The 16,391-nt window shown below is 43.8% G+C and overlaps 1 protein-coding gene across 6 annotated transcripts in view; it reads right to left on the bottom strand.

Annotated features, from left to right (window-relative positions):
- Nucleotides 1–16,391, bottom strand: part of nipbl (NIPBL cohesin loading factor) — a 278,213-nt gene that overhangs the window by 243,465 nt on the left and 18,357 nt on the right. The gene's annotated exons all lie outside the window — the stretch shown is intronic.

The raw sequence follows: 16,391 nt of genomic DNA, 5'->3' as shown, positions 1-16,391 counted from the left end.
CCTGCCAGTGCCATCAAATGCCACACCATGCTCTGTGCAAATAAACGACTCACATATTGCCTTTAAACTTTGTCCCTCTCACCTTAAAGCTAGGCGCCCTAGTACTTAATAATTCAATCCTTGGGGGAAAGATTATGATTATCTACCCTATCTATGCCTCCCATAATTTTATATACTATTATTAGATCTGCCCACAACTTCCAGCATTCCAGAGAAAACAATCCAAATCTGTTCAACCTCTCCTTGTAGCTGTGCCCCCTAATTCAGGCATCATTATTAAACCTCCTTTGCACCAAGCTTTCACATCCTTCTTGAAATGGTGGGACTAGAACTACACGTAATACTCCAAATGCAGTCTAACCAAAGTCCAATAAAGCTGCATCATGACTTCCTCCGTCATACAAGACCATAAGACGCAGGAGCAGAATTAAATCCTTCAGTCCATCAAGTCTACTTCGCCATTCAATCGTGGCTGGTCTATTTTTCCCTCTCAACCACATTCCTCTGACTTCTACCCATAACCTTTGACACCCCACATATCAGCCTTTCATTATCCGATAGGTTTCAATATGATTCCCCCACCATTCTTCTAAACTCCAGCGAATACTTGTCCAAAGGTTTCAAACCACTCCTCATATGTTAACCTCATCATCCCTGGGACCATGCTCATAAAACCTCTATGTACCCTCTCCAAAACCAGGTGTTGTTCCTCAAATATGCGGTCCAAAACTGCTAACAATATTCCAAATGCAACCACACCAGTGCCTTAAAGACTCAGCATTACATCCTGAAACGGTTAAATGATTTAAAATATATAAATGATATATAATGGAATACTGGACTAGGTTATAGCTTATATTTCGTCTGAAGCAGGCCTTTTCCAGTGGATTGATAAGAGAGAAAGACAAGCCTGGGCTTGCCTCAGGTTGCTGTGTATTGAGACCATCACCGGTGCTGTTGAAATGTGTCTACCAATTGATGAGAGAGACAAGATCAGACTTGTCTCAGTGATGTATATTGAGACAATGACCGATGCCTTTGAGATGTCTTGTCTTGAAAGTACCAGCTGATAAGATGCCTTTGAAATGTGTCTACTAATTGACAAGAGACAAGCTCAGATGCATCCTGTGGTAATGTGTTTTGACTGTATCCCTGATCATGACTAACATCTTTGGAATGTGACTAAGTGACACACACACAGTATAAAACATCATGCAACTCTTTGTACATTGAAGTGGTGGCACGGGGGAAGTCAAGTGTCTGAGTTGCTTACTTGACTGGTGTATCCCCGTTACTTCCCAGCCGATGATCAGTAAAGCTTGAGTTGGTCTAACTATCGTTTTTGTGAGTTGTCTATTTATTAAGAAGTGAACCGTAACATTGGCGTATAGGTGGCAGGACCTCACTGGGACCATTGACAGATGACTGTGTAAGAGGCTACAGAGTGACCGGGATCGGGACAGGGAGAAAACTGAGCTCCAATCGGACCCTTTGAGACCGACTCCCGTAGAAGCTCCCGGGAATATCTGTTGTCCTTCGAAAGAGGTCGATCTGGTTCCCCGCCGAGGTCCTTAATACAGACAACTGTAAGACCAATTGTGTATGTATTTTGCTACCAAGAGAGTAGCTGGCGATTGGCTGGAGCAAACTAAAAAGGTTTGTCGTAAATTGTGTATTTTGCTACCAAAAGAGTAGTCGGCGATTGGAAAGAGCAAACTAAAATGGTTTGTCGATAATTCATATATTTCTGCTACCAGGAAAGTATTTGGTAAGAGATTTCGCTACTGGGAAAGTAGTCGGCAATTGGCTCCGCAAACTAAAAAGGTTTGTTGTTCACAAAGTAGCCGGGCTGAGAAGAGACTCGCGGCTATGGGGAATAATCTGGATAAAATTGACGGGGGGACACCCGTCCAACATGTGTTATTTGAATCATAAAAATAACAAAGACTATAGAATATTAAGTTATAAGCTAACCAAACGTTTGGGAGATGAATCTTGGCCAGTCGGACGAACATGGAATGTTGAAAATGTTAAAAAGGCAGAAAATATGTAAAAGGATGGTATAACTAAGAATTGGGGTATGTTACAAGCAGAATGTAATTGGCATGATAAAACAGGAAAAGGCCGAAAAAAGAAAAGGCCTGATTGAGTCGCAAATTAAGCGACAATTGGTAAAAGAAAAAGGGGGGAAAAAGGCACTAAACCCAAATAACGCCGGGGACCGCTTGTCTGGCATGGCGACACTGTTTATGGAAGGGGGAAAATGAACAAATTCGGGGGGGGGGGGGGGGGGGGGGGGGGGGGGAATGAGGAACAAATAGCGACTTGGGGACACTGAAGAGGAAGATGAGAAAGAAGGGAAAGGGCTGAGGCAGAAGAGGAAGGTGTAGTTTTGAATCCAGCAGTGAGAGAGTTAAACGCAGATGACCAGAGAAACAGCAGATAAATTAAAAAAGATTGGAACAGGGAAAAAAAAAAGAGCATGAGAATCGAGGCTGCTCAAGAACTTTAAATCATAGCCAACAGCCTGTACTTTTTAAAACAAACTTGCCGTCGAACTTTGAATAACTTTTGACACAGAGCTCGCCTCTGCTGGGGAGAGAGGAGAGAGTTTGTGAGTGACCCAATGGTTGTGGGGTGTGGCCTGATCCTGAATGGCAGGGAGTCTGACCAATCACAATCACTGTCCAATCACAGTGCCCAGGTTCCTGACTGATAGGGAATTGGACCTCCCCACTGTGAATAATACCAGCCCGCCCATTCCTGGCAGATGAGGGTTTTCTGTTCTGGGCTTAGTTAATTATTTTTCATTTTAACTCTCTCATTCCAACAAGAAGATGACTTTCAGAACTTAAAGACATTGATGGCCACTGCTATAGCCACACTGCAAGCCTCAACCCTCCCAGTCCACCTGGCCATTATTCAGTGCAATGCCCATACGAGTGACCATGACAAAGTCTCCCAGGGGAATGCCCTAGCTTGCGAATTTTGCACATTGGAACCCACAGAACCAGATTCTCGTAGACAGAACGGCCTTGCCAAGACATGGGTGATGTACAGTTAATACAGAGGTATGCCTCTTAGCGCAATTTTTGGAAATGAGAGGGCGGCGCCATTGACTCTTTGACGGGCCTCTGGCTAACCACTTTCGGAAAAGTTTGTGTAACTGATGTTTTTCTGTCCGTTCTTTTATATCATATACACTGCCTTATGGATGCTCGTAAGGAGGGAAAACCGTGGAGATACAATTTCAAAACCTAATTGTGATGCCCATTTTCCTTTGTGAAAATTGCATGTTAATTCAGTATATCACGTGTGGAATGGTGGGCAAGCTTATGAGAGTATATGGGTGTATCAGTTTTAAGAATTTGAATAATTTCTTTGAGGTATAATTGTGTATAATTGTGCTTTTGAGTGAGAATATTGTTTTAAAGTGTGTGAATATCTTAGATTTAGCAATATTGAATGAGGTGTGGCAACTTGTGAGTGAATGTCACAGGAAAAAAAAGTTTTAAGAGGTAGTGTCTCTTTAAGAAGTTGAAGTTGTGTGGGGGTGGAGCCAAACAGTTATTTTCTTTTCCTTTGTTCTTTGGATATGCTTATCTATTTATATGGAAATTAACTGTTTATTCTTTGTTTTCTTTTGAGTCTTGAACAGAGGAGAGATGCAAAAATGCAGTTTGTTTTGTCTTATCGATGTTTTAAGTTGGGGTTTTTTCCCTAATTCTAATCGTTTGAGCTGAGTTCAAAAAGAGACTTGGATGCATTTGGCATCCTGATTAAAGTGTTAGATGAGATTGGAAATGTCAATATCGCAGAGAAAAAGAAAATGTTGATTTGGGGAAAATTGTGATTGATATGCATTTATGCTAGGAATTTGAAGTTGTGAATTTGGGGTGATAGATTGGAACAATTGGGAATAATTTTTTTATTGTTTTTTCCTAATAATGATCTATATTTTAAAGGGTTTAAGGATATTGGCGAAGCTACAGATTACTGATTTTGAGTTTGAGTTATTTTGGGAAAGCTTGCTTTGCGGTGATCAGTGTTTGTCTTTTAGAATGCAAATGAGCAGTCAGGTTCCTGTCTACATTTAAGTAACTGTGTGGAGGATTCAAGCATGTGCTGCGTAAGGGACAAATTAAGGTCCATGCAGTATTGTGTTAGTTGATTACATCAGACCGTAGCTTACAAAAAGGGTTTTGAGGGAACTCACTATGAGGGGTAAAAAGAGATAATATTTAGGTGGGGGTCCCTCCATTTAAGACTCTGATCAGGGAACAAGTTCACAGGGAAGGTGATGAAGGAGACTTCTGCCTTGTCGGTAGTTAAAGACTGATTTCACATTTCCAAACCACCCGCATTTTGGATTAGTGGAGGGAATGAATAGGACACTAAAGAGTTTAAGTAAAGCCTTGACCGAGACTGGACAGGAATGGGTTAAGGTATTCTGATGATTCAGAGCAATCCCAGCTAGAGACAGGATTAACGACTTTTGAATTGATAACAGGACAAGCTCCTTGAAATGAGGGTGACCCCACGCTATGTACCCCCTGGGGAGCAAGCATCACTTAAGAAGGAACCTTAGATTTAATCGCATTAAACGATGAAATGATTACCTATGTTCAGCGGCTCACCCATATTCTGTCAGCATTACATCTACAGGTAGGGAGTCCCAGAGGCCGCTACCTGATGGTGACCAGAGGGAAATAGTCCAACCAGGGGACTACGTACTTATAAGAAATTGGGACGGTAAGATACTTGACCCCTGCTGGAACGGACCATACCAGGTGTGCTGCTGATTACACCGACAGCAGTGAAGTTTGAAAACCAAAAGTGTCCAAAAGTTTGGACACATCTCTTTGACTGCAAGAAGATTGGACGCAAGAATGGCACAAGTGTTGCTCGTTCTGCTGACGGTCCTAACCATGGTCCAAGTAGCATGGACTAATACCTATCTGTCTATGAGACACGAGTTTGCCGTACGGGCACATGGGACCGAATGTTGGGTATGCACCGATGTTCCGACTAGCAGTAAGGAAGGAATTCCCTTGGTCCCCATTCCATTAAACCTTACCGAGAGACTAGCACCGAGGTGCTTCGGTAACTCCACTAAAAAAACGTCCTGCCTAAAAATCATACGGATAACAAATAACAAAAAAGAAACAATAAATATCACCAATGGATGCCTGAGATACAATAACTTTAAGGGATGGTACACCCCTCCCTTTAAACAAGATTGGAAATTAAACATGACAAGCACAGCAGATATTCTTCTGGAACCATTCCTGACTCTAATGATTCTTGAAAGGTCACTACCAAGCCTTCCACAATCTATATAGCGACCTCATTCAAAACCCTAGGGAACCCAAGCACCTTCTCCTTGGTAATAGCGACTGCACTTGCTTCTGCCCCTTGGCTGTCTTGAATTTCTGGCATAATACTGGTGTCTTCCACTGTGAAGACTGATGCAAAATTCGGTTCATCTGCCATTTCTTTGTTCCCCAGTACTTTTCCAGCATCATTATCCAGCCATCCAATGTCCATTCTTGCCTCTTTTAATCTTTATATATCTGTAAAAACTTTTGGCATTCTCTTTTATACTATTGCCGATCTTTTCTCCACTTAGTGACCCTTTTATCTGCCTTCTGTTTGCTTTTAAAAGCTTCACAATCCTCTAGTTTCTTACTAGTTTTTGTCATGTTATATTTCTCTTTTGCTTTTATGCTATCTTTGATCTCCCTTGTCAGTCATGGTGACCTCATTTTCCCCTTAGTATGTTTCTTCTTATTTGTGATGGAGATCTTGCATCTTCAAAATTACTCCCAGAAAGTCTTGCCATTGCTGCTTCATTGTCATTCCTGCTAGGGTTCCCCTTCCAATCAACTTGGTTTGATGGTATGAGACGGGAATTGGCTAGGTTAGACTGGCAAATTATACTTAAAGGGTTGACGGTAGATAAGCAATGGCAAAGATTTAAAGAGCACATGGATGAATTACAACAAATGTTCATCCCTGTCTGGCATAAATAATAAATATAAAACAGGGAAGGTGCTATGAGGGAAATTAGGGATAGTGTTAAATCCAAGGAAGAGGCATATAAATTGACCAGAGGAGGACTGGGAGAAATTTAGAATTCAACAGAGGTTGACAAAGAGGTTAATTAAGAGGGGGGAGAGCATGAAAGCTTCTATAGATATATGAAGAAGAAAAGTTTAGTGAAGAAAAATGTAGGTTCTTTACAGTCAGAGACAGGTGAATGAGGCTGCAGGGTGACTTGGATAGGTTGGATGAGTGGGCAGATGCAGTATAACGTGGATAAATGTGAGGTTATCCACTTTGGTGGCAAGAACAATTAGTCAGATTATTATTTGAATGGTGTCAGATTAGGAAAAGGGGAGGTGCAACGAGACCTAGGTGTCCTTGTACATTAGTCACTGAAAGTAGGCATTCAGGTACAGCAGGCCGTGAAGAAAGCAAAAATGGCATGCATGTTGGCCTTCATAGTGAGTGGATTTGAGTATAGGAGCAAGGAGGCGCTACTGCAGTTGTACAGGTCCCTGGCTAGATCACACCTGGAGTATTGTGTGCAGTTTTGGTCTCCTAATTTGACATTCTTGCTATTGAGGGAGTGCAGCGTAGGCTCATGAGGTCAATTTCCGCGATGACAGTGCGATGACATCCATCCCACCAGGTTCGCATGTGCCTTTTCCCAGGGTCATGTTGCAGAAGTTAGATCGGCCTTATGGTACCCATTAAATCTAGTCTACCAAGCAACTTTGATCCACCGCAATTTGCCTACCACCACAACAGGTCCACGGCTGATGCCATCTCACTGGCTCTACATTCATTCCTGGAACACCTAAATAAGAAAGACACCTATGTCAGACTCGGTTTTCAATACCAATAATGCCAACCAAGCTCATCTTTAAACTCGTGGAACTTGGGAGTCAGCACTCCCCTCTGCAAATGAATTCTCGACCTCCTGACCAACAGACCACATTGAGATCACAGATCAGTGAGGATAGGGAACAAATATCATCCTCTACGATAATCCTCAACATTGGTGCCCTGCAAGGATGCATTCTCAGCCCCTTTCTATACTCCTTACACACTCATGCCTGGGCAGCCAAAGACCAAACCAACTCAAATTACAAGTTCACAGATGACACCACAATAATGGACCAAATAACAAATAATGATGAGGGAGTACAGGAAGGAGATTAAGAACCTCGTAAACTGGTGCCAAAACAACAACCTCTTCCTTAAATTGAGGGTAGACACAAAATGCTGGAGTAACTCAGTGGGACAGGCAGCATCTCTGGAGAGAAGGAATGGGTGACGTTTCGGGTCGAGACCCTTCTTCAGACTGCTGCCTGTCCCGCTGAGTTTCAGACTGCTGCCTGTCCTGCTGAGTTACTCCAACAAAAAAACCTTCTCTCCAGAGATGCTGCCAGCATTTTGTGTCTACCTTCGATTTAAACCAGCATCTGCAGTTCTTTCCTACACAACCGCTCCCTTAATGTCAGCAAGACAAAGGAGATTGTGATTGACTTCATGAAACGAAGCAGGAGACATTGAACTGTCCCTGCAATTTATCCTGGAACAGCCACATTGTAGTCAAGTAAGCACATCAATGTCTCTACTTCCCAATGCCCCTGTCCCACTTAGGAAACCTGAACGGAAACCTCTGGAGACTTTGCGCCACACCCAAGGTTTCCGTGCAGTTCCCGGAGGTCCCTGGAGGTTTTGTCAGTCTCCCTACCTGCTTCCACTACCTGCAACCTCCGGCAACCACCTGCAACCTCCGGGAACCGCACGGAAACCTTGCGTGGGGCGCAAAGTCTCCAGAGGTTTCTGTTCAGGTTTCCTAAGTGCGACAGGGGCATTAAAGAAGGCTAAAGAAGTTCAGCATGACCCCAACAAATCTCACCAACTTCTACAGATGCACAGTAGAAACATATCATGATGCATCGCAGCATGGTTGGGAACAGCTCCATCCAAGACGACAAGAAACTGCAGTGAGCTGTTAACGAGCCCCAGACCATCTCACAAACTACCCCCCTTCCATTGACTCCACCCACACCACCGACATCAAGGACCAGTCTCACCCCAGTCATTCTCCCTTCTCCCATCAAGTAAGAAGTACAGAAATTTGAAAACACATAATTCCAGATTCAGGGACAGTTCAACCCCAGTTGTTACCAGGCAATTTAACAGTCGTCTCACCAGATAAAGTACTGTCCTGACCTCCTATTTACCTTATTGGAGACCTTTAAACTATCTTTAGCCTGACTTTACCGTGCACTAAATGTTGTACCCTATACCTGTACACTGTGGATGGTTCGATTGTTATCCTATACAGTCTTTTCTTTAACTGGAAAGCACACAACATAAAGCTTTTCACTCTCTGTACACTTGACAGTAAAAAACTAAACTAAAAGTTTCAGAGAATTATGGACATGGAACCCAGGATTCCTTTGTACAACAACGTTGAAAGCATAATGCCATTAATTGTGTATTTTCTCCATACATTTGACCTCCCAAAGCGCAACACCTCACACTGGCTTGGATTAAATTCCATCTGCCATTTCTCCACCCATTTCTGTAGCTGATTAGCAGATAACTTGCACAAGGCCAGAGTTGGGTCGCAGCCAGAACAATGTCAAGTTCTGAGCTGCTTATGCTTGGACACAAGAGGTCCAAGAATATGTATTAATGCACAGAGCACAATGAGCTAGAGTGGGAGCTACAAGTACAAGTTCCATGTGGGAATATCTATCAATGGAAGAGCACCAAGAGAATGGGGAATCAAGAGATCGCAGGTGCTGGAATCTTGAGCAAAAAACATGCTGATGGAGAAAGTTGCAGCATCCATGAAGGAAAATGGACAGGCGATCTATAAAAACCAAGACTTCATAAATATAAGGTGAAAGGACGAATTTATAAAAGGTACTGGAGGGAGAATATTTTCCAGAGTGATAGAAATCTGGAACTGTCTAGATAGGATAGGATAAGCTTGTGAATATCCTCTACATTTTCTCCAGTACAACCACATCCATGTCCAGAACAATTAGAGAGACGTAAATAAAGTAAATACGTAAAAATACCTTTTCCCCATATCCCCCGAGTCCGCTATCTTTAAGAGCTCTATCTAACTATCTCTTGCATCCAGGGAATTGGCCTCCACTGCCTTCTGAGGCAGAGAATTCCAGATTCACAACTCTCTGGGTGAAAAAGGTTTTCCTCATCTCCGTTCTAAATGGCCTACCCCTAATTCTTAAACTGTGGCCTCTGGTTCTGGATCCCCCCAAATTTGGGAACACGTTTCCTGCCTCTAGTGTGTCCAATCCCTTAATAATCTAATATGTTTCAATAAGATCCCCTCTCCCGTTAAAAGGGACATCACCCCGGGCACCCGAAAAAGGGACCACATCACCCCGATCCTGGCCTCTCTCCACTGGCTCCCTGTGCGGTTCCGAATAAATTTCAAGATCCTCCTTTATGTCTACAAAGCCCTTAATGGGCTTGCCCCCACCTACATCAAAAGTCTGCTTACCCACCACACCACGTCCAGGTCCCTCAGATCGGCCGACTTGGGGTTACTGAACACGCGGTCTAGGCATAAGCTATGGGGCGACTGCGCCTTTGTAGTTGCAGCTCCTAGTCTGTGGAACAGCATCCCTCTTCCCATCAGAACGGCCCCCTCCATCGACTCCTTTAAGTCGAGACTTAAAACTCATCTCTACTCCCAAGCCTTTCTTGACGTCATTTGAGCGAGGGCTATATGTATGTAGTGATGTTTGTATTTAATCTATGAACCACTGTTGTATAACGTTAGTACCTCCACCAATGTAAAGCACTTCGGCCAATGAGAGTTGTTTTTTTAAATGTGCTATCAAAAGTGACTTGTCTTGACTTAACTCATCCTTCTATATTCCCGAGTATACAAGCCCAGCCGCTCCATTCTGTCAACGTATGACAGTCCCGGCAGCCCAGGAATTAACCCTGTGAACCTGCGTTGCACTCTCTCAATAGCAAGAATGTCCTTCCTCAAATTTGGAGACCAAAACTGCACACAATACGCCAGGTGTGGTCTGTTGGGGGAGGAACTAGAAGCAAGAAAAGATTAGGACAAACCAAGGCAACAGATGACATGGTTTTTGTGAATCAGGTTTAGGTTTACATTTATTATTATCATGAGTGTCGAGATACTGTGAAAAGCTGTTTTATATGCCATCCAATCATATCAGATAATACATTTCTCAGCATTGTAGCACACCAGAGAAAAGTCCACTGTCCACAAAGGGGTAGAGATAAACTCGAGAGTGCTCTAGCGTATCAAAGGAAGCACATCAGATGCGACACATTAGCTGTTTCCTTTTCCATAAGCGAGGTCTACATTCACTGGAGTATATAAAGTGGGACCACAATGGAACTTAAATCCCGGACTGCACTAAACTACATGCAGATGGGGATGCTCCCAATGGAGATGGAAAGAAAGAGGAAGACTCAGTATATGGGAATGCCATTTGGACCCAAAATCAGGAGAACTACATTTCCACCAGAGGATGGTGAAACAATAATGTAGTCAGATAAATTGAAATCTGAATAAAAGAAAGCTTTAACCATAGACATTTTAAGAGGAAATCTATTTAACTAATCAGACTAAAGAAATAAACGTGGCTGATCAACACAATTTAGATGCTGTACAGAGACCCTATCAGTTCACCTCAACGAACAAGCCTCTGCTTCTGCAATCGTGCAGAACTCATTGTTTTCATCAACTTTTCTACGGACTAACATCTACCTTGTTCTCAAACGCACTTGGACCATCTCCGACACCTCTCTCACCTTTCTCACAGGAACAGAATGTAGTGGATTGACACTACATTTCCACAGCTAACCCCCATATGCTTTCCACACTATGACTTCTGAGATGTCCTCTTTCTCCAGTTAACATTGGCCCCTCATACATATACATTTTGATAATGATCTAGGGAAATATCTTCATCTATACCAGGAAGAAAATACAGTAACAAAGGTAATACAGTGCAGTAAACATCCCGTAACGGCCATTGTGCTTGGTGTCCATTGTCACAACGACCGTTATCGGGGTCAGCACGTCCGTAAGTTAAACCATGGAGGCTCCAAACCTCTAATGGTTTTCAAACACCCAACGAGGCATCCTATGGTAGTAGCGATCTTTGGGTGAGTTAATTATTTTTTCTTATTTTCCAATTTAATATATCAAAAGCACAATGACTGTTTACGATATATTTTCCGACTTTTTAAAATCAAGTAAAAAAAATTTTTGGTTATCAAAACTAAGAAACTGAGTCAATCTTCAATTTAGCAACACACTGTCCTTTGTTTACCTGTCGTACGGACCAAGTTGCTAACCTCATTCCTTCGCGTCAACCGCTGGGAGCTCCGCAACGACCGTTACAGAGACATTTTTAACTTACAGACAAAACATCTCAAATCAAATGGTCTGACGAATGAATCATCAGCCATAGATAGCTCAAATACATAAGGTAATGTACCGTTATGATCAAAGATCTTATAGCGGAGCAAGATGGGTTACTCTCACGCAAACGTGTAGTACGCTCATGGGCGGATTCATGGGTGATTATATGACCCATTTTAGCAACCAGCCCCCGCCATCTTGCTTCCGGCCAAAGATCGGATCTTTGTTTCCGCAGCGGGGAGCAAAGATCTTATAGCGGAGCGGGGAGAAGGAGTGCGCGGCCCGGGGAGAGGGAGAGGGAGTGTGCGGCCCGGGGCAGCGGGGAGAGGGAGTGCGCGGCCCGGGGCAGCGGGGAGAGGGAGTGCGCGGCCCGGGGAGAGGGAGTGTGGGACCAGGGGCAGCGGGAGAGGGTGTGCGGCCCGGACCAGCGGGAGAGGGAGTGCGCGGCCCGGGGAGAGGGAGTGCGCGGCCCGGGGCACAGGGAGAGGGAGTGTGGGGCAGCGGGGAGAGGGGCATAGGAGGGGGGAGACATTGTAGTGAGGGGGCAGGCGAGGGAGTGCCGGGGGGGGGGGGGGGGGGGGGGATAAGGCCTAGTGTGTGTGAAGTTGCGGGGAGGTTTACAATGTTTCTTATTTAATGTCCCTTGTCTAGTCTGAAATAAAGTTCATTATTGGATCAGAAGAAATATAATTGTGTGTGTTTTATGATTATATACATTTATATCACATTCATGTATGCGTGCTTATAAACATTTTATTCTTTAACAAGAATTAACAGAATTATGAACTAACAGAATTATGAATCTAACCCTATATCACACACAAAAACTTCCCCCGCAATGTCAATTACCCTGCGAGTCGGGTCGGTTCCGGTTACTGCAAAATCAACTCAAACACTGCTTGTGAGCCATTTAAAAAGAAATGATTTAAAAAACATTAAAAAAGACAATTACCAGAGTCAAATTTTATTCTTGACAAGAAGTATGAACTGACAGAATTATGAATCTAACCCTATATCACACACACAAACTGTTGCCCCGCAACATTGATTACACTGCGAGTCGGGTCGGGTAGGCTCCGGTTACTAAAATGGGCGGGGAAAAATGCCCAGGATCCCCTCCGTAGGGTACTACACGTCAGCCCATTGCATTTCGCAGGAGTAGCCTATCTTGCTCCGCTATAAGATCTTTGGTTATGATCACATAGGTGAAAATGCTTGTTCTTGCTAATAATGTAACGTTCGTTTTCTGGGACACCAAACATTTGTGTAACGCGCGTTGCGGTGTCCACTCAGTTGGATGCAGTATTCTACTACATGATCAGGTGAATGAAGTGGAAACGGTGTTTGCAATTTTATTGTTCCATGTGGTATTCATAAACATAGAAAGGAATAAGAAATACGTGCACTTACTGTGCCAACCAGGTCACTGGTGGATACCACGCAACAACCGTTACACAAAATGTATTTGTGTATTCTGATGCCATTTTCAGAAACTTGCCATCAATATGCTATATTTTCTTATATTTGTTGTTGATACTATGTTAGTCATGAACCCAATAAGGTGCTTGTCAACAAGGAATTTGAAATTTGACCCCATTTGTCACATTTTTGTGTGCAGTATTGTAAAAAGACACACATATATTCTAGATCAACTTTATAGAGAATAAAATATTATATTTCCAAGATAGCTTATGATATGAAACTAGGTGGAAATGGGAGCAATAAAGGTGCTGAGAGATTTCAAGGGATATAGGCACATGTGAAGTATTGTGTACAATTTTAGTCTTCTTACATAAAAAAAGTGTATCTATCTGTACAATTTTAGTCTTCTTACATAAAAAGTGTAGAGAAAATTCGTCAGACAGGTTTCTGGCACAGATCTGTCACGAAGCAGCCTTGGTGTCTATTTGAGAATATAGAATTTAGTGGATTGGATCTCAACAAAGGGATGGAGTGCAGGAAGGAGATAGAGAGCTTACTAACATGGCAACAACTTCCCCATCTTCAGCATGTCAAATTAGATAGTTATTGCATTCAGGAAGCGTGATGGTTTACATGCCCCATTCAGCATCAATTATGCCAACATGGAGATGGTCGCGAGCAACAAGTTCATGGTCGTAAATATAACCAATAATTTGCCCTGGTAAAACCATGTTGAAGCGATGGCCAATGCCTTTAGTTCCTCAGAAAACTAGTTGTTCAGCATGACTCCAACGATTATTATCAACTTCTGCGGATGCACTGCAGAAAGCACCCTATTGGAATGCATTGCAGCTTGGTTTAACGAATGCTCTGCCCGAGACCACAAGAAATTGCAGAGTTGTGGATGTGACCCAGTCCACCAAGCAGAACAACCCCTCCTCCTTCACTGTCTCCATCTGTACTTCACACTACCTATAGGGAAATCATACAATGTAATGAAGAATCTTTTTTCACCCCATCAGGCAGAAGATACAAAAGCTTGAAAGTCCATACCACCACATTTGGCACTGCTTCTTCCCCCTATGTTATTGGACTACAAAATGGTCATCCCATAAATTAAAGATGAAGGCCGAAACTTCCAATCTACTTCATTGGGGGCATTTCTTCTTTTATTTCTCTGCAACTTTGACGCTGTAATATTATAACACTGTATTCTGTACTCTGGTATTGTTCTGTTTGCATTATCTGTTATATTTGTATATGACTTGATTATCATGGATATTATTTTACTGGATGGCACACAAACAATCCAACACCAATAGAAGAATGAAGGGTGACCTCATTGAATGAATAAAATTCTTAGAGGTTTCAAAAGTCCATAGGTTAGTAGGTTAACTGGCTAATATTAACTGCCACCAGCATGTGAATAACTGGTTGAAACTGGAGTGTCATGGTCATATGGCACAGAAACTGGCCCTCGAGCACAAATCGGCCGTGCTGACCGAGATCCCCCATCTGAGCTTGTCCCATTTAACGCTCCCACTTTCTCCCCATATCCCTTGATTCCGTTAGTCCTGAGAGCTACCATATTTCCCGGCATCCAAGACGCTATTTTTTACTCTAAAATAAGGCCCGAAAATATACCTGTGTCTTGGAGGCCGAAGGTTAGGCCGAGCAATGCCATTCTTGCAGCGATGGCTCCGCGGAACCTGCCACACCTTCAACCCTCGAACTGTGTGAAGTGGCTGTAAAAGGATAGCGCAGCTGGGGGGGGGGGGGGGGAGATAAGTTCCTTTCTACAGCGTGGAGTCTGGCCCAGGTCAGCATGGCCTGAGCAGCACAAAGTAGCAAACTTGGCTGAACCGACAAGGGTACAGTTGCGGGGATGGCAGAAGCGTTGAGGAGGAGGGGGTCGGGGATCACGCCAGCAACTCACTCACTCATTGCTGCTGCGGCTCTCCAGGCGCGGAGCCACCACATTGTGACCGGACAACAGAATCGGCCGCCACCTCAGCGCCTTCTGCCAGCCCACCCGCCAGCCAGCCGCGCGCGGTGTCCTTCGGCAACAGGCGCAATCGGTGGAGGTGGTGGTTGGCGGGTCATTACTGGGTGGAAGGCTGGCTGCGCCTTCCTGTGCTCTCTCTCTCTCCCCGTTATGTGATCTCCCTGGCCAGGAAGTCCCTGTCCCTCAGACCTGAACCAGACAGTACATTGTGGGACAAGCAAAGAAGGAGGCTCCCCGGTCCTCATTGCCTCCTTGAAGGAGTTTCACATCTTCCTTTCTACTGACTAAACCAAACCCTTGAGCCTGTCCCGCCAGCCTTTTTTCAAAATTTAGCGACTCAAACTGGGGGGAGGGGGGGTATCTTCAACGTAGGTGCGTCTTTGACGCCGGGAAATAAGGTATATCTAAAATCTTTTGAAAACATCCAGTGAATAGGCAGATAATTCCACAGATTCACAACTCTCTGGGTGAAAACATTTTTCCTCATCTCATCTAAATGGCCTGCCCCTTATTCTTAAACTGTGACCACTGGTTCTGGACTCCCCCAACATTGGGAACATTTTACTTGCATCTAGCCTCTCCAATTCCTTAAGAATTTTATGTTTCTATAAGATTTCCTCTCATCCTTCTAAATTCCAGTGAATATAAGCCTAGTCGAACATATGTCAGTCCCGTCATCACGGGAATTAACCTGGTGAACCTACGCTGCACTCCCTCAATAGCAAGAATGCCCTTCCTTAAATTGGGAGACCAAAACTGCACACAATATTCCAGGTGTGGTCTCACCAGGACCCTGTACAACTGCAGTAGCACCTCCTTGCTCCTATACTCAAATCCTCTTGCTATGAAGGCCAACATGCCATTTGCTTTCTTCACTGCATGCTTACTTTCAGTGACTGATGACAAGGACACCTAGGTCTCGTTGCACCTCCCGTTTTCCTAATATGACACCATTCAGATAATAATCTGCCTTCTTGTTCTTGCCACCAAAGTGGATAACCTCACATTTAGCCACATTATACTGCATCTGCCATGCATCTGTCCACTCACCCAACCTATCCAATTCACCCTGCACCCTCATAGCATCCTCCTCGCAGCTCACACTGCCACTTAGCTTTGTGTCATCCGCAAACTTGGAGATGTTTCGTTTAATTCCATCGTCTAAATCGTCACCCATTCCTTCTCTCCAGAGATGCTGCCTGTCCCGCTGAGTTACTCCAGCATTTTGTGTCTATCCTTCCCCCATCCTAGTTCTCCGACTGGTTTCATTGCCCTCATTAAATTTTGCTGATTGTATTCCTCGTCGTCACCTTCCCCATAGCTAACAATGATCCATTCGACATTTTTCGTGAACTTCGTCCCCTTTGATTTCTTGTTTTCACACCTTAACCTTCCATATCACTATGTCTCCCTCTCCCCTGACGCCCAGTTTAAAGAAGGGTCTTGACCCGAAACATCACCCGTTCCTTCTCTCCAGAGATGCTGCCTGCCCTG

This window comes from Amblyraja radiata, chromosome 3 (genome assembly GCF_010909765.2).
Source record: "Amblyraja radiata isolate CabotCenter1 chromosome 3, sAmbRad1.1.pri, whole genome shotgun sequence".
In the NCBI taxonomy this organism is placed as follows: Eukaryota; Metazoa; Chordata; class Chondrichthyes; order Rajiformes; family Rajidae; genus Amblyraja; species Amblyraja radiata.
Note: the sequence above shows the minus strand (reverse complement) of the source record. Positions and strands in the feature narration are given on the sequence as shown.